At 54.1% G+C, this 18,829-nt stretch overlaps 1 long non-coding RNA gene across 3 annotated transcripts; it reads left to right on the top strand.

Moving 5' to 3' along the window:
* The first annotated feature begins 316 nt into the window (after positions 1-316).
* LOC129548666 (uncharacterized) lies at positions 317-15,322 on the top strand. Of its 3 annotated transcripts, XR_008684381.2 has the most exons (6): positions 317-581; positions 6,603-6,761; positions 6,874-6,968; positions 8,583-8,781; positions 13,736-14,556; positions 14,868-15,322. It is a non-coding gene; the product is annotated as an uncharacterized LOC129548666 (long non-coding RNA). The 3 variants fall into 3 exon arrangements; XR_008684379.2 differs by lacking the exons at positions 13,736-14,556; positions 14,868-15,322 and adding an exon at positions 10,200-13,691; XR_008684382.2 differs by lacking the exons at positions 317-581; positions 13,736-14,556; positions 14,868-15,322 and adding exons at positions 3,569-5,625; positions 10,200-13,691.
* The last annotated feature ends 3,507 nt before the right edge of the window (positions 15,323-18,829 follow it).

Below are 18,829 nucleotides of genomic sequence, written 5' to 3'. Positions count from 1 at the left end.
CTAAGGCTGGCCCCTGAGGTAATGTCGGGAATTTGCACCCAGACAAAGGAACACTACCTTTTTTAAAAAAAGTGTTTTGTAATTCAGACTTCCGCTGCCCACACTCCATGTTCCCCCAAATCCACCTAACCAGAGAAAAAGGGGTCAACCCTGAGGACCAGGAGGAAGCCTATGAACCACTGAGCCTGGCACGGCATCGGTGCTCAGGAAACACTGCGGACGGAGCCCTGAGCAAGCCTTCCTGGATCGGCCACTTGCCCTGGTGGCCACGCCTGCTTCCTCAGGTCTTACGCAATATGCCTTCGGCCTCCCGTCTCTCTCTGGATCTCGCTGCCTCTCTCTCTCTTGCACGCGCGCACGCGCGCGCACACACACACACACACAATAATCCACTTATTCACATGGTGGGAAGAAGCACAGACCCTCAAGGGCCCCTGCCTGCTTTCCTCAGCAGTGTGAATTTCAGCAAATCATTCAAGATCTCCTCGAATTCAAGGTGGATTGTTTTGAAAGCAACAGAGAGTACAACCGGACAGTCTGCTCACACGGCGCCCTGAGCTTGGACCCACACGGGATGTGAGGTGGGTGCCTTGAACGGATTGACTGGGTGGGCGCTGACCTGGAAGGCAGCAGCCCCACCTCCGTGGGTGCACGTCCAGCCCGGGGGCCAGGCTCCACCGTGGTGCACTCCTCCAGTCATCTGAGGCCTTCCCTGATACCCAGGGTGCCCGGTCCTAGGAGGCCCGAGGAGCCACTGGGAGGAGGAAATCTGAGGCCCCCACGTCCTGCTCCAGGACCCGCTGGCCTTGAAGATTCCAGAACTTTCCGCAGTGGCCAGCCAGCCATGGGGCAGGAAGCGGAAGGTGCAGAAATAGAAACGCACAGCCAGGCAGCAGCTCTTTTGGCCGTGTAAGGAGGGGAAGTGGGGGCTGGGGGATGGGGGAGCTGAGCTGCCAAGGAGGGGAAAGCCAGGGAAAGTGGGGCCTGGTGCCTCGGAGCCAGCTGCCCTGGCCCCCTCCCACACCCTGTGACCCGCTTCCCTGACAGGAATCCAGAACCCATGATGACCGCTTCCTCCTGGGGCTGCACCAGGCAGGGGCCAAGGCTTTGCACAGAGATGACCACTCACCTCCATGGCCACCCGAGAGGCAGATGCAGAGGGAAACCAAGGCCCAGGGAGGTACCAGAACAGAACCCAGGTCTGCTGATGCCCAAGTCTATAGCCCCTTGGCCTCTCAAAGATCCTGCCCTGACCACAGCTGCCCAGGGCCCCAGCTGGGCTGGGTTGGGGCATCTGACCTCTGACCACACTCCTACTCCCTGACCCCCAACTGACTTGGGGAGCCCTTGGAGCCCTTGTGAGGTCCGTAAGTGCTTGGGTAGTGGTGATGCTGGGCCAGGCCCCAGGTTTAGCTCAAAAGACCAAAGCTGGGCCAGACTCAGGGTCGCCAGTCTAGCCCCCCCAGAGCCCCACCTACAGCCTCTTGGTGGTTTGATTTCCCCTGGGCCTTACTGGTTACCCCCACTCACTCAGGGCAGCTTCCCCCAGTCCCCCTCATCCCCACGGCTCCCCTCTGAGCTTGCTGAAGACAGGAAGACAGAAGGTCCTACCTCCCACCCCCCAACCCAAGAGCATGGCCGAGAGACCTGGCCAAGGAGGGCCTGGAGTCGTGGGCCAGGGACGTTCTCTGGGGACCCCGACCCCTGCCTTCCTTTCTGCCCCTCACGCAGGCCCAGGAAAGAGGGGCTGCAGCCCCCACATGTGACCCCAGGAAGTCCCATCCCTCCTGCTGTCCAGAGTGAGGCGGCTTTACTGACGGGGCTGCTGGAACCGGGAGCTGGTATACAAAGGATGTCGGGGGGGCGGTGCTTTGTACCCACCCTGCTCCTGCTGCACGGCCCGCAGAAGGCCCTGCTGTGGCTGGATTGTGCTGGTCACGTGGGGTCAGCAGTGGGTCTGGAAGAAGCCCTGTCTGGCTGGCCCTGCCCAAGTCTCCATGTGGAAGCTCCTGCAGCATAAGACGGGCCTGGATTTCAGAACTCCAACTGCGGATGGTGATTGCAGCCATGAAATGAAAAGACGCTTGCTCCTTGGAAGGAAAGCTCTGACAAACCTAGACAGCATATTGAAAAGCAGAGTCCTCAGAGCAGACTCTGAGGACCAAGGTCCATATATTCAAAGCTATGGTTTTTCTAATAGTCATGTATGGATGTGAGAGTTAGGCCACAAAGAAAGCTGAGTGCTGAAGAATTGATCCTTTTGAAGTATGGTGCTGGAAAAGACTCTTGAGAGTCCCTTGGACAGCAAGGAGATCAAACCTACAGGAAAATTCCTACAGGAAATCAACCCTGAATATTCATTGGAAGGACTCATGCTGAAGCTCCAATACTTTGGCCACCTGATGCGAAGAGACGAGTTATTGGAAAAGACCCTGATGCTGGGAGAGATTGAAGGCAGGAGGAGAAAGGGACGACAGAGGATGAGATGGTTGGATGGCAGCACCGACTCAATTGAAATGACTTTGAACAAGCTTGGGGAGGTGGTGCAGGACGGGGAAGCCTGGCACGCTGCAGTCTATGGTCTCATAAAGAGTCAGGCATGACTTAGCGACTGAACAACAGCAGCAGCAGCAATAGTGTCGATATTGGGGCTCAAAGCCCAGCTCTGCCCCTTGTTCCACTCCCCAGCTGTGTGGCTTCAGACAACTGAAGCAGTTTCCCTGAACCTCCATTTCCTGCTCTGTGAGAGGCATGAACACCTGCCTGTCTCTGAAGCTGGCTGGAGGCCCCAGTGTTGGGCGAAGGCGAAGATGCGAAGGCTCTCAGAAGGCAGATCGCTGCCTCGCTCCAGCCCTTGTGTGACCGCTGTCTCTGCTCTCAGCACAGCGGCCCCCTCCTCAGCAGCCCCCCAACTGGCAGCCTCTAATAACCACAGGGCTGGCAGCGCCCTTTCAGCTTCGCCCTCTGTCCCGCGCTTCCCTGCGGGCTGCTCGCCTGCGAGGTCACAGCAACCTTCCAGGCAGCCACCCCCCCCACCCTGGACAACTCGGGGCCCATGGTGGGTGTTCGTCCGCAGCCATGGAACGAATGGACAGGCGAGTGAGCTGCAGTCAGTCCTCTACCCCCAGCAAAGCCGACCAGCCCCGGGGTGTGGCAGACAGGGTGGGGGACGTATCTTGAGCGGGGAGAAGTAAGGTCTGGCACAGCTGCACAGTGCCCTTGTGGCTGGCATCCTGGGGAAAGTCACAGCCTCTCCCAGGACCAGGCTCGCCCCACACGGCTCTCGGAGTCCAGACCCCACACACCCCACAGGGGAGCCAGTGGGACGTGAAGCCAGCTTGGCTTATGAACGGGCCCACAGGGACCTTCATTTCCTGCATTCTCACATCAAGAACCGGCTTCCCTGGTGGCTCAGCGGTAAAGAATCTACCTGCCAACGCAGGAGATGTGGGTTCCATCCCTGGGTCGGGAAGATCCCCTGGAGAAGGAAGTGGCCACTCACTCCAGGATTCTTGCCTGGGAAATCCCACAGACAGCGGAGTCTGGCGGGCTACAGTCCATGGGGTCACAAAGAGTCAGACACGACCTAGTGACTAAACACTACCTCCTGAAGAACTCACTTGAAACCCTAGAAATGCTGCTGGGTTCAACCTTGCAGCCGCCAGCTGGGGGTGGGGCAGGGCCAGGCAGGCAGGGACCCCGACTCCCCAGGATGTGAGCTGGCCGGTGGACCCTGTGAGTTGGGGCGGGCGCTGCCGTCTGTGGTAAGCAGAGCCCCCCCACCCCAGCTCTCAGCACAGAGCCCCCCCAGTCCTTCAGGGTGCCAGAGAGCCACCCTGCCTTGAGAAGACTGGTGGAGGGGACTCTGAGGCAGAGACCACAGTGCCCCCCCACCATTTCCCTCTTGGCTATGAGGCTGTGTGGAGTGGTAGGGCTGAAACCCACCCTTCCGGCGGGGGGCAGACAGAACCGAAGCCCCTTGCACGCAGCAAGCTGCTCTGGGCTGGGTGGATGGGGTGTCGGGGCAACGTAGGGTGAGGGTCAGTGTGGTTACGAAGCCCCCTTTCCCGGCCTCACTCCTGAGAGGAGGAAGAGAGGAACCCCGTGGCCATCACATTCAGAGAGCCTGCAGGGCCCCGTCTCCACCGCTGGACTCCCACGGGCCCGCTCCAGATGTGATGCTGCAGACACCCTCCCCACCAGGTGGCCGGCAGCGATGGCAGCAGGCAGGGGGCAGGCGGGGCCTCCCGGCGGCCTGGTCACCCTCCTGTAAGGACCAAGTTTCTCAGCCGTGACCAGCACGCCCCTCTTCCCCACTCGCTCCGGGAAGTCGAGGGTCCTTTCTCCGCGGGCTTCCCAGACAGTTCCTGGTGATTCAGTCTCCAAGTCGTGTCTGACTCTTGTGAGCCCGTGGACCGTAGCCGCCAGGCTCCTCCGTCCACGGGATTCTTCAGGCAAGAGTACTGGAGTGGGCTGCCATTTCCTTCTCCAGGGGACCGTCCCAACCCAGAGACTGAACCCGGTTCTCCTGCATTGCAGGCAGATTCTGATGAGTCCCTAGAGGAGACAGAATTTATCATCTTCTTAGGAAGCCCAGATCAAGGCCTATTTTTTCCCCCAAGTCAATCACACGGTCTTTCCAAATTAGGGGCTAAGCTCAGATTCCCCGAATGTATTTTTTCACTCAGGAAGGCTAAAAAATAGAAATAAGAAATTAAAAAATAAATAAATAACGTGACGTGTCTTTTAAAGCAGACCCTGCTTTTCCTCCCATCAGGGAAAAGCGAGCTGATGCTGTCCTGAAGTGACGCCATTCTTTCCCCTCAGTTGATTGCGCGCAGGAATGCGAGGCAGCCTTCAGCATCCAGAGGCAGGAAGGGTGTAGGAAAAGTTCAAAATTAGCATTTCCCCAGACTCCCTTTCAGATTCAAGGGCTGAAAACCGGCAGGCTCCAACTGAGCTGCCTTTCCCTTCTTGGGAATCTCAAGGATTTTATTAGCAAAAGTTCCCTCTTTATGGCCTGGTTTTCCTGTAAAACCAACAAATTAAAAAAAGAAGAACAGGATTTGATTTCACATTGGCTGGGCCCCCCGAGGGTCTGGACCTGGGTAGGACCCTCTTAGCTCTCTCCCAGCCCCTCTGCTGGGGCCCAGCTTCTCCCGGGGTCCACAGCCCTGATCCACGCATATGCTCGAGAAAAAAAATGAATGAATGAAGTCTATTGCAAGTGATGGGCAGAACCTGCTTCCACTGGGTGGTAATGATTCGTGTGTGTGTGTGTGCGCGCATGCTCAATCACTCAGTCCTGTCGGACTCTCTGTGACCCCACGGACGGTAGCCCACTAGACTTCTCCGTCCACAGGATTTCCAGGCAAGAATACTGGAGTGGGTTGCCATTTCCTTCTCTAAGGGAATATTCCAGACCCGGGAACTGAACCCTCATCTTGCATCTCCTGCACTGACAGGCGGATTCTTTTACCATTGAGACCCCTGACTTCATTAAGTCTGAACTTGGAGGCTTTCTCTGCACCCACTGCCCAGGAAGGGCCACCTGCTGCCTGGCCACCACCCTGCTCTGAGCCCCAGACAGAAGGGTCTCTCAGCTTCCTGTGCGTTTTCCCACAGGTGAGCCAGCAATGGGAAACTTGCTCCTGATCAGTGCAAACGTCAGAATTGGAATGTACAGGAAGGGGCTTTGGGTGACGTCGCTAGTGGCCGAGGCGCGGTCGGAGGCGTGGTCGGACACACGAGGCAGGCCTTTCACGAGTGGCTGCCGGGGTGGTGCGTCCCCAGGGCCCGCCTGCAGACCTATGTAGGGTCTGCTGTTGGGCAGGAAGATGGCCTGAGCAGGGCCTGGGGACAGTGTGGGAGTCAGGCAGCAGAGCCATCCACGGGATGGATTTGGGGGGGCACAGGTACCCCCAAAGCCTGGGTCCCCCTGGAATTCTCCTAGGAGCACACCTGCCTGTCTCTGGGGACCTGGGTCACTTTTGCTTCTGCCCAGAAGAGGAGCTGGGGACGGGGGAACTTGCAGCTGAGATGATGACCTTGAACTGTCCTGTCTCCTTGCCGTGGTCCCAGGACGCTCTGCATCACCTAGTATGGCCGCTGCTGGCTGGGGGTGGCCCCTGAGCATTTGAAACATAGCTGGTCCACGCTGAGACGTGCTGGGAAAGCAGAACAGGCACCAGAGTTTGAAGATGTAGTCAGAAAGAGGGAATGCAAAGTATGTCATCAATAACCACAGTAGTGATTACAGGTTGTAATGGTAGGATGAATTGCTGTTGCTTTTGTTCAGTCACTTAATCATGTCAGACTCTTTGCAACCCCTTGGACGGCAGCACACCAGGCTCCTCTGTCTTTCACTAACTCCCGGAGCTTACTCAAATTCATGTCCACTGAGATACTGATGCCATCCAACCATCTTGCCCTCTGCTGTCCTCTTCTCCTCCTGCATTCAATCTTTCCCACTATCAGGGTTTTTCCCAATAATTCAGCTCCTCACATCAGGTGGCCAAAGTATTGGAGAGTCAGCATTAGTTCTTCCGATGAATATTCGGGATTGATTTCCTTTAGGATTGATTGGTTTGATCTCTTTGCAGTCCAAGGGACTGGAGTCTTCTCCAACACCACAATTCAAAAGCATCAGTTCTTCAGCACTCAGCCTTATGACCATTCATGACTACTGGAAAAACCATAGCTTTGACTAGACGGACCTGTGTCGGCAAAGTGATGTCTCTGCTTCTTAATATGCTATATAGGTATGTCACAGCTTTCCTTCCAAGGAGCAAACATCTTTTAATTTCATGGTTGCATGTATTGAGTTAAATAAAGCATATTATTAAAATGCATTTCTCCTATTCCTTTTTTCAGTGTGGCCACTGGAAGGCTTAAAATGATATATGAAGCTGGCATGATCTTCCTGTTGCAAATGTGGTCCAAGGGGAGCTGGACTGAAGTTTAGAGAGGTAGTGGGAACAACTTCTGAGGTCCTCTCACCCTGCCAGCCAAAGCAGAATCCCCCTCACCACTCTGAGAAGTGCTGTTCACCTCAGTTTGAGGTGCCGTATGTGTTCAGAGAGCCAAATGTCCCTCCCAACCAGTGGGCTTTGTTTTGTCCTAACCTATCCTCCAGACATCCACGGGCCATAGTGCACCCTGACACACGCAGGTTAATCACAGGATGTCCAGAGGAAGTTTCTCCCCCGGGTTGGCCAACAGTGGTCCAGCCTAGGACTCCTGGGACTACTGGGCTGTGAGAGGTTGAACATCTGGATATCTGGGGTCAGGGTGGTCCCTGGTATCCTACTCACAGATTCATGCTGTTTCATGTGGGCACTGCTGGTTCTCACAGAGCCCCTGGGCATGGGCTTGGCTTTATTCCCATTTCACAGAGCAGTCCAGCATCCCAGGACCCCAGGGCTGTGCAAGTCAACTCCACACTGTCCCTCCTGACAATCTCTGCCAGGAAAGGGTTGCTGCTTGCCTTTAAGTGAAACTGCTAGTTGCCCAGTTGTGTCTGACTATTTGCAACCCCATGGACTGTGGCCCATCAGGCCCCTCTGTGGGATTCTCCAGGCAAGAATACTGAAGTGAGTTGCCATGCCCTTCTCCAGAGGATCTTTCCGACCCAGGGATTGAACCTGGGTCTCCTGCATTGCAGGCAGATTCTTTACCACCTGAGTCACCTTGGAAGCCTTGAGGGGGCTTCAGAGACATCTGTCAAGTGTCTGCTTCCTCAGTACTTGTCACATATTAGCAATGTTCCCTGGAAGCTAATCTTTGATGGCTCAGCGGGAAAGAATCCACCTGCCAACACAGGAGACGCAGGAGAAGCAGGTTCTATCCCTGGCTCGGGAAGATCCCCTGGAGGAGGAAATGGCAACCCACTCCAGTGTTCTTGCCTGGAAAATCCCATGGACGGAGGAACCTGGTGGGCTACAGTCCAAAGGGTCGCAGAGAATCAGACATGGCTGAGAAACTGAGCACAAGCAATGGAAGCTAAAACCTGCAGCCCTTTCCAGAAGCTAAATCCACCTTTAGAGACAAGCGCTTCCTTTGGGTGAAAAGAATACAGAATCAGCTGTCTGCCTCTACAGCTTTCTTGTCTGAAGATTCGATCAACTGCACATCAAAAATACTGAGGAAAAACAATTTCCAGAGAAGTCCGAGAAGCAAAATTTGAATTTTCCATACCAGCAACTGTTTCAAAGCAATTACACTGTACTAGGTTTTTATACGTAATCTGGTGGTGATTTCTGGTATTCAGGAGGAGATGAGCAGGTTATAGGCGTACTCTACATTATTTTATATGAGGGACTTGAGCATTTGGGGATAACAGTAGCCACAGGGCTCCTGGACCCACTCTCCCCAGAAACCGAGAGACGGTTATATGTCCATATACGCCTGTATGTGTGTGTGCAACTCTTTGCAGTCCCATGGATTGTAGTCCAGCTGCCAGGCTCCTCTGTCCATGGGATTGTCCAGGCAAAAATACTGGAGTGGGTTGCCGTTTCCTTTTCCAGGGGATCCTCCTGACCAAGGGCTCAAACTGGCATCTCTTGTGTTTCCTATATTGGCAGGTGGGTGCTTCGCCACTGTGTCGCGTGGGAAGCCCATATGTGTACTTATAGAGACGGTGAAGGGCATGGACACCTGGTGCGCTGCAGGCCATGGGGTCACAAAGAGTTGGACACAGCTTAGAAACTGACCAAATATGCACATGTGTGTGGGCACGTATCCACATGCCTTCACGGTGCAGATGATCGTCTGTATCAAAAGGTGCGTAAACCATCTACCTGGATATGAAGGAACCTGACTGCACTGGCTGCTTGTCTGGAGGGAAGTGGTGGAGGGGTTAGAGGACCCGGGGCAGAGAATTTATACCGTGTACTTTTTCTTTGATACTTCAAAAATTTTAAACCATGTCAGGGAATTATTACAGATGAAAATGTCTTTAATGAGTCTTCTTTGAGAAAATTCAAAAGTATGTGGAAGGGTAGCCCAGAGCCCCTTCAATCTCGATTGATCCTTCTTCTGTCTGAAGTCCAGCCATGACGGTGTGTCTCCTCCTGTTGGCTGTGGGCTCAGAGCCCATTGGCCTGGCATCCCTGGGGGGCAGTGAGAGAGAGGCTGGGACAGACGCCCCACCCCTGCCTCCCTATCTGTCTCCCGCAGTGATTCTGGGCCGGGTGAGGCCGGACCTGCCGTGAGGCCAAGGCCTCTGCAGAGTCAGACCTGGAATCTCAAAAATGTCCTGTGGTCAGGCCCGTGCTTTGCTGGTGACTCAGCAGAAAGGCCCAGCCTGCCCCACCCTGGGGAAGGCCAGCTCAGCTCTGGGTGCAGCCATGGGATTGCGGCGCCCAGAGCCAAGGTTTGTGGGAATGTGGGTCCAGTTGGAAATGCCGGGTTCCTTGGCCCGTGTCCTGGCCGGGCATGGCGCATGGGCAGGACTGGTGCCTGCCTGGGGTCGCGTGGCTCAGCTATGCCCTGACTCACCAGCTGACCCCGCTCAGGTCCCTTCCCCTCTGGGCCTCCTCCTCCATGGGAGCAGGTATCAACAAAATGATCTTCAGTTCCTTCCAAAGTAAGGTTCTGTGATTCCATGTGAGAAATGCAGTGTTTCCTGCCTTATCAGTAAACAGAGGATGTCACCTCCGTCAGTGATTGCAGCCACCTCGGATGGTGAGCTGGTGAGCCCTGAAGGAACTCAGGAAGGAAAGAATGCCTGCCGTCTAGCAGCCATCAGACTGTAGCCACTCCCTAGGGTGAGCCTTGAGGAAATTCAGGATGTGAAAACACAGGATACTGGCCCCAGATAGCGGAGCTGCATATCAAAGAAATGACTTCAGTGAGCCCACACTTACATACAGCTCTAAATTCCTTAACTTGGGATATCTGGTTTTCTTTAATTAGCAATCATCTTTTGATGTTCAGAGGACCTGCCCTTTGTTGCGAAACTTCTCTTTAACCTGGCGCCTGCCCTCGCTTCCTCGGAGTAGTTCTCTCAGAGTCACTTGAGATGCTGCCTCCCAGGCTTGAAGTCCTAAACATTCCTGTCAAATAAATCATAACTCTCAACTTTTACACTGTGAATATTTTAAAATCTACATTCAGAAGTCACCAGAACTGTTGAATACAAGCTGCATGTAATCAGAACCCTGGATTTAAAAATGTAACATGGTCATTCTGTTACCCAGGTGTGTCAAGAGTGAAAGGGCAGAATCAGAGGGTCCTCCAAAATCACTGCGGATGCTGATTGCAGCCATGAAATTAAAAGACGCTTACTCCTTGGAAGGAAAGTCACAACCAACCTAGATAGCATATTAAAAAGCAGAGACATTACTTTGCCAACAAAGGTCAGTCTAGTCAAGGCTATGGTTTTTCCCGTGGTCATGTATGGATGTGAGAGTTGGACTGTGAAGAAAGCTGAACACCGAAGAATTGATACTTTTGAACTGTGGTGCTGGAGAAGACTCTTGAGAGTCCGTTGGACTGCAAGGAGATCCAACCAGTCCATTCTAAAGGAGATCGGTCCTGGGTGTTCATTGGAAGGAATGATGTTGAAGCTGAAACTCCAATACTTTGGCCATCTCATGTGAAGAATTGACTCACTGACTCTGATGCTGGGAGGGATTGGTGGCAGGAGGAGAAGGGGACGACAGAGAATGAGATGGCTGGATGGCATCACTGACTTGATGGACATGAGTTTGAATGAACTCCGGGAGTTGGTGATGGACAGGGAGACCTGGCGTGCTGTGATTCATGGGGTCGCAAAAAGTCAGACACGACTGAACGACTGAACTGAACTAAACTGAGGGTCACACCAATGCTGTGTGGTCATTGGTCATCATGCTTGCCCCAGAGTCCCTTTTTTCCTCCATAAAATGGAGAGGTAAGACTGGAATGCATGCTTGTGAGGGTTAAGTGACATGACACCTGGTCCCCAAGATGTCAGACACTTGGGTGACACCTTCAGGCTTCTGCACACCTGTATTTGCCATTATATCTGCATGTGACCTATCCTGTTATTGACCTAATGCTTCCAATCTGCTTAGTTTCATAATTAGATGTTTGTTTAAAAAATTTAATAATAATGCTGTACATTATTATGTGAGTCTAGGATACACACATAAATTTCATCCTGAGGACACTAAGAGATGGAACTCATCAGGCACGCATTGAAAGGGAGCTGGGGTGTGTGTCTGGGGTCTTAAGAACAGGTTGCTTGCTCACAAACAAAGAAAACAAACTTATGTTTGCCAAAGGGAAAAGCAAAGAGGAAAAAATTAAGAATTTGGGGTTAGCAGATGCAAATGACTGTTTATAAAACAGATAGACAATGAGGACCTACCATAGAGCACAGGGATTTATATTCAATATCTTGTAACAACCGTAATGACCTATAGTGGAAAAGAACCTGAAAGAGAATATATGTGTGTGTGTGTATAACTGAACCACTGCGCTTTACACTAGAAATTAACACAAAACTGTACCTTAACGATGGGGCTTACCAGGTGGTGCTAGTGGTAAAAAGCCTGCCCGCCAGTGTAGGAGACATAAGAGATGTGGGTTTGATCCCTGGGTCGGGAAGATCCCTTGGAGAAGGGAACGGCTACCCACTCCAGTATTCTTGCCTGGGAAATCCCATGAACAGAGGAGCCTGGGGGGCTCTAGTCTATGAGGTTGCAAACAGTCAGACGTGACTGGAGCTGCTTAGCGTGCACACGCGTGCGTTGAGTACAGCCCCCTGTGCTATGCTGTAGGACCGCGATGCTTACCGATGCTAAATGTAGTAGTTTGCATCCACCAACCCCAAACTCCTGGTCCATCCCCTCTCTCCCTCCGCCCCCAGATTGCATAAATCTTTCGCCTTTTATGAAGGATGATGGACTGTTGATTTAGTTATTGCTCGTCTCCCTGAACTACAGAAGGTCAGCTCCACAGGGGTGGAGACATGTGTTGTTCCCTGCTGGGTCTGCAGCACCCTGAAGAGTGCCTGGCTCTGAGGGGACACTCTGCCGGCATTTGCTGAGTGAATGAATGGATACTATCAAAATGTCTAATCTAAGTAAAGGTTCAGTCACCCACCTCACAGAGAGTCAGTTACCCCTGACACTCTCTGGAAACATAAGAAAATCATCAAGAGGGAAAACTAGAGGTGCAAAATCACATCGAGGTGATGAATAAAAGCTGTCAGCGTGTCGGGGGCAGGAACTGGCATCCCGAGCCATGACATCCAACCTGAAGGCCCAGACGCTGCTCCCTCCCTGGACGGAGGGACGGGACTGGCCGGACTGGCCTCCAGGCAGCGGCTGCCATCAGCAAATTCTGCCAGAGGCTGCCCATGTGTCCCCTCTGTCCCCGGCTCAGCCACGTCTGGCTCCCATGGCGCTTCGGTCCCAGCCAGTCAATGCAGCAGTCTTCCTCCCGCTGGACTGCCTCCAAGCAAAGTATTTCCATTCCTAACCAGGTTCACCAGAGTCGGCGCCGTCCTTTGAGTTGAGGAGGCGGCCGGGGTGAGATGGAGGGTAGTGGTGAGGGGCTGGCCCAGGGCCGGCCGCGAGCTGGAAGCGGAGAGGCTGGCGTTCCGGGAACCCTGGCCCAGCCCGAGAGTTAATCCCAGACGGAGGCACCAAATGTGAGGGGGCCACAGGGCTAACGAGGCGGCAGCAAAGCCCCTCCGGGATAATTACTGCAGACCCCTGAGGAGGGGGCAGGGCAGAGCAGGGGGAGGAACAGAAGGCAGGACTCCCACCCACTCTTTGAAGACAACTTCAGGCATCTCTGCAGTCGTGCTGGGAAGTCGCACCTACTTGGGATGCTGTGAAGATGGGAACAAGGGTGTCAGAGCCACACTGAGGACTCAGTACTTCGGGGTCCCGAGGACCTTGTCAACACCACAACCATCGCTGTGATCTCCACCGCCAGAGGTCAGCTGGACCACCCTGCCCTGTGCAACACTCGAGTCCCTTTACTCAATGGTGGGCTTCGTGCTGAAAGGGAAGGATGGGGTGTTCTCTTCTGGAGCCCTTTCTCGGATACTGGGAGAGAGAAAGCTCCCCATGGTTCTCGTTGTCGCCTGCAAGATAAAGCTGGGTCTGGAGCACGAAGGCAAAGCCAAGGAGAGCCCTTCAAGTGTCTGAACAGCCTGACATCATGATGCTCACACATTCTCGGTGTTGGGGAAACACGCTGACCCACACGGCACAAACACCTGCTCACACGGACGTGGTGGTTTTACTCGGAATTCCCCCAGACTTGGGACAATCCAGACACCTTTCAACTGGGAACACATGTGCTATGGAAGCTGCTTGGTCTCACACACACACACACACACACACACACACACAGCTCCCGAGATGGGCCTAAGACAGGTGACAATGGGGAAGAGCCTCAGAGCCCAGGATTCTATTTGCAGGAATTCTCAGAGTGCCAAGTTGCCGGGACAGGGAACCAATCTGTGCTGTCCAGGGAGGACGGGGAAGGTTTGACTCCAAAGCGGAAGCCGGGGGAGGTTTTTGTGGCAATGGAACTGGCCTGTGTCTTGACTGCGGTGGAGGTTACACCACTGTGTTTGTCAAAACTCACATGACTGTGTGCTTTAAGACTGAATTGCATTGCAGACAAATTTTACTATAATAAAAATGTTTTATATGGGCTACTATATATTTTAAATGATATATATACTCATTTATTGACATTAAAAATGTTTGTGTATGTGCATTTGTCTTAGGAGTTTGGGTTGCAAGTGACAGAAACCCCCACACTCGAGTGAAAATACAAACTGATCGGCCAGAGTACCTAGATTGTCCAGAGGCAGAATTTGGACATCAAATGACACAGGGGCACTAAGGAGGCTGTCAGGACCCCAGCTCTTTCTGTCTGTCCATCTGTTCTTCCTTCATCAGCCTCAGTCTCAGGCAAGTACCCCTGTTTGATGGGCAGCTGCTCCAGGCTCACGCCCTAAGTTCAGTAATTCCATCAGGAAGAGGACACCTCTGCCTGGAGGTCACCGTGATTGTAGGCTTGCAACATGGAAGACTCAGCTAAGCCGAGCCTGGATTCAGGACCCACCCAAACTAACCATTTATTTTTAGACTTTTTTTTTAATATGGATCAGTTTTAAAGCTTTATTCAATTTGTCACAACATTGCTTCTGTTTTGTGTTTTGTGATTTTTTGCCTCCGAATCATGTGGGATCTTATCTCCCCAACCAGGGATCAAACCTGTACCCCATGCTTTAGAAGGTGAAGTCTTAACCACTGGACCACCAGGGAAGCCTGATTACTAAGGTGGTACTTTGTTACACAAAACCCAGCACCAGGAATGACTTTCCGGAACCAGGCACAGATCCTGCTTGGACAAGCTCACCATTGAGAGAGGCAGCGATGCTCTTGTGGGCTTCATTCACCCATTTTCTGTGGATCCCGCACACAGTGGAAAAGCTCTGACCACGTGCTGGGCATGGGGGCTCCCACAATGGACTGAATGTCGCCCTGCCCCCTGGAGCCCAGAGCATGTGTGGGGGCGTCTCCATGGAGACCACGGATGCAGGTACAAGGCAGCACGCGGAGTGGAGGCAGAACTGCTTTGGGTGCCGAGCCCAGGCTGGGGATCCCAGAGCTGACCACAGTGGGGAGGGACCAGGGGTCCTGGGGTCCAGCTGGCCGCCCTTGATCCACTCACATCCAGACATAAGCTGTCTACCCTTCTAGCCAGACTCTGCTGCAGGCTTTAGCTTCCCCCTCCCCTAATTGCCTCTGGCCGTGGCCCCGCCCTGGGGGTCAGCTCTGCCTCGCTGTCCTCTCAAACTGCCCCTGCGTGACTAGCTGGGTGAGTGACCAGGCCTTGTTTTTCTGTCCCAGGACCATCCAAGGGGCCGCCCGCCCACGCCGCTTGGACTGCCGGGTGGCCAGGAGGCACTGCCCCGGGCTCCCCCATGGTCAAACATGACCCCTGACCCTGCCTGCCTCACCAGCACACGCAGCCCTGCAGGGGACAAGCCCTATGGCCTCCGCGTCCTCCCTGCTGTCAGATTGACCCAGGCTCAGCGTGTCCCCCAGACTGGAGCCAGCCCAGGATCGTGCCAACCTCCCTGGTGTGTGAACTTCCAGGAGCTCCCCTGGCCATGTCACGTGGGTCACCCAGAGCCTGGCGAGTCGGGCCAGGCTCCCAGACCCACCCCAAGGGAGTAGCAGAGTCTGTGACTGGGGACACGGTCTGCCCAGTGCCCTCAGGGGGACAGCAGAAGATCAGACGGGAACCTGGGTGCCCAGGCCCTGCTCTTGCCCCAACGGCTAGACAACTGCACCCCCAAGGCCTGTACTAGCCATTCACTGGCTGATGGGTGTGGGTTTTATTCACACTTGGGGCTATTACAAATAAAGCTAGTATGAACATTTGTGGGCAAGACTTTAAGAAGCTGTGCATTTTAACTTCTTTTGGTAAATGCCAGGCGTGGAGCAGCTGAGGTGGGTGTTTAAATTTGGAGACTATCCTAGAGATCTTTCCAAAGTGGCCACACTTTTACAAGCTCTCACCTTTAGGGGATTTCCTGCAGCCCCGCATCCACGCCAGGCCTGAGAACCGCCAAGTTTTGGGATTTTAGACGTTCTCCTAGGTGGGCTCCCCTGGTGGCTCATGGGTAAAGGAAGCTGCCTGCCAGTGTAGGAGACATAAGAGACCCTTGGGTTTGATCCTTGGATCAGGAAGATCCCCTGGAGGAGGGCATGGCAACCCACTTCAGTATTCTTGCCTGGAGGATCCCCACGGACAGAGGAGCCTGGCGGGCTACAGTCCACGGGGTTGCATAGAGTCGGACACGACTGAAGTGTGCATGCGGTTGGGTGGCGGCAGCTCTGTGACCCTCAGGGACAGAGTTCCAGGAATGCCGGACGGGCCGCTCAGTGCTGTCGCAGACCTCGCGGAGGCTCTGTGCTCCCTTCTTGCCTCTGTTTTCCTCCTCAGGTCTCATTCTGGAGAATGTCCACTGCTGCATCTTCAAGTTCACTGTTCTTTTATTCTGTAGTGGTCAATGCCCCCTCCCCCATATTATTTTTACCTTGGGTGTCATTTCCTTGCTAGAAGCTCAGAGTGGGTCTTCTCCAGAGCCCCAGTCCTCTCTCCCCTGGGCAGACGCAGGGCCTCCTGCTTCCACAAATGCCCCCCTTTCAAGTCATTCCCCTCACAGAAGCCAGAGGAGTTTCCTCTTTTTTTTTAAGCCTAATGGGAATTCCTCCAATGTCTCCCTTTGCTTTTAAAATAAAATTCAAACTCGTCTGTCATATAGAGTGGAGTAAGCGAGAAAGAGAAAAACAAGTATCATACGTGAACACGTATATACGGAATCGAGAAAAATAGCACGGATGAACCTATCTGCAGGGCAGGAAGAGAGACGCAGACAGAGAACAGCCTTGTGGACACAGCGCGGGAAGGGGAGTGTGGGATGAGCGGGGAGAGCAGCGGGGACGTGGGCACTACCGCGTGCAAGACAGCCAGTGGAAAGCAGCTGCTCGGCGCAGGGAGCTCAGCTCGGGGCTCGGGGCTCGGTGAAGGCCCAGGGGGTGGGCTGGGGATGGTGGGAGGGAGGCTCTAGGCGGAGGGGACGCATGTATGCATACAGCCGGTTCAGTGTCATGCAGCAGAAATGACCGCAGTGTTGAAAGCAATTATACTCCAATTAAAAAGTAAATTAGAAAAAAAAGGAAAACATTCAAACTCTTGGGCTTTCACAGCCCAGCCTCCCTCCCGCCCCTCTGTTTGTCCCCTCTCCCACCCCCAGCACTTCAGTCTGTTTCTGGACCGCATCCCACCACACCCTCCTGCCTCAGAGCTTCTGCCCGCACATATTTCTCCGTTAGGAGTGCAACACACACTGCAAGTGCACAAGTGTGAATGCACACACATGTGAAGATACACACATGTACGTAGACATGTATGCATGCCTCCACACAGATACACACAGCCATGTAAGACACGCACATGTGCACAGAGAGACACATACACACACGTGTGACTGCCCTTCACAAGGCTGGCTCCTTTTCCTCTTTTTGGCAACCCTTGATCATTTTTCTGATTGTACTGTTTATCTGATTAGTCTTGATGCTTTTTTTTCCTTCATCTCCACCATGTGACCCCTTGAGGGCAAGGATTGGTTCTATTTTGTCCACGGTTTCATTCCCAGCACCTTCATATAGAAGCCAGCACAGTAAGAGTTGGACATGACTGAGCGACTGAACTGAACTGAACTGAACAGCACAAGAACTCAGTAGATGGATGAATGGACGGGTGGATGGATGCACGGGTGGATGGATGGATGGATGCATGGGTGGATGGACGGGTGGACGTATGGGTGGGTGGATGGGTGGGTGGATAGACGGGTGGGTGGATGGACGGGTGGCCTGATGGATGGATGGACAGGTGGACGGATGGATGTGTGGACGGATGGGTGGGTGGACGGGTGGATGGATGGACGGGTGGATAGATGGATGGATGGATGGATGGGTGGGTGGACAGGTGGATGGATGGACGTGTGGATGGATGGGTGGGTGGACGGGTGGATGGACGGGTGGATGGATGGACGGGTGGACGGATGGATGGATGGATGGATGGGTGGATGGACAGGTGGATGGATGGACGTGTGGATGGATGGGTGGGTGGACGGGTGTACGGACGGGTGGATGGATGGGTGGATGGATAGGTGGGTGGATGGGTGGATGGATGGACAGGTGGATGGGCGGGTGGATGGATGGATGGGTGGATGGATGGACGGGTGGGTGGACGGGTGGACGGATGGATGGGTGGATGGATGGGTGGATGGACGGGTGGGTGGATGGATGGGTGGATGGATGGACAGGTGGATGGACGGGTGGGTGGACTGATGGACAGGTGAATGGGTAACTGGATGGATGGGCAGATGAATGACAGGATGGCGGGTGGGAGGGTAAATCGATCTGAATCCTGGATCTTCTACCTTTATTCTGTGACCTTTGGCCAGTCAGTTAGCCTCACTGAATCTCAGCTTCTCGTGAGAAGAGCAAATGTGTAACGTGCAGCCCAGCACAGTGTTCTGTCCGTTGTTCGCCTTTCCCAGCAGAGGACACGTCCTTCAGTCCTGCCTCTCACGCTCCCAGCTCTATTTCCTGTGCCTGGCACAGGATCCAGCATGCAGTAGGCGCTCAATAAATAGTCTCTTGAAAAGATCAATACTAGAAACGCTGAAGTCACAGCAGAGATGCCCCAGCTTGTGCAGTTCTCTCTCCCTCGCCCGTGTCTTCAGCGTGTCTTTTGCTTCTCTGTCTGTGGAAGGGCTGAAAGCCTCAGTCCCCTCCCAGTGCCCGGGGCTGGGTGTGCGCCGAGAGGCCAGAGGAGCGGAGCTGCGATGACAGCAGCCGGGGGCGGGAGCCAGGGGGTCCCCCCTCTCTCCCTGCCAGTGGCTGGGGAAGCTCTGAGCTTGCAGAGCCTTCACTTTACGGAGGTGTGCCCTCCATGGCGTGGCCGTCCCTTGAAGCACACCACTGTGCCCTGGAGCAGGCCCCCAGGAGGGGCAGGGAGCTTTCTCTCCCTCCACAGAGCAGCAGGGAACCACCTGGACTGGAGCTGGGAGCTGCTGCAGGAGGGAAGGGAGACTGGGAGGGAGCCAGTGCAGGGAGGCGGGGCCAACTGGCATCACTAGGCCACTCACAGCTGGCGTGCCCTGAGCCTCTGTTTCCCCACCTGTCATGCAGGGGGTGAAGCCACGCCCCTTCCTCAGGTGGGCACCACAGCAGCCCCTTCAGTGGTCTCCACGACCAGGTGAAGGACAGGTAGAAAAAAAAAAAGAAGCACA

Source organism: Moschus berezovskii, chromosome 25 (assembly GCF_049115385.1).
Source record: "Moschus berezovskii isolate FMDL1 chromosome 25, NW_MosBer_1.0, whole genome shotgun sequence".
Lineage (NCBI taxonomy): Eukaryota > Metazoa > Chordata > Mammalia > Artiodactyla > Moschidae > Moschus > Moschus berezovskii.
This window is presented reverse-complemented; position numbering and strand designations above follow the sequence as displayed.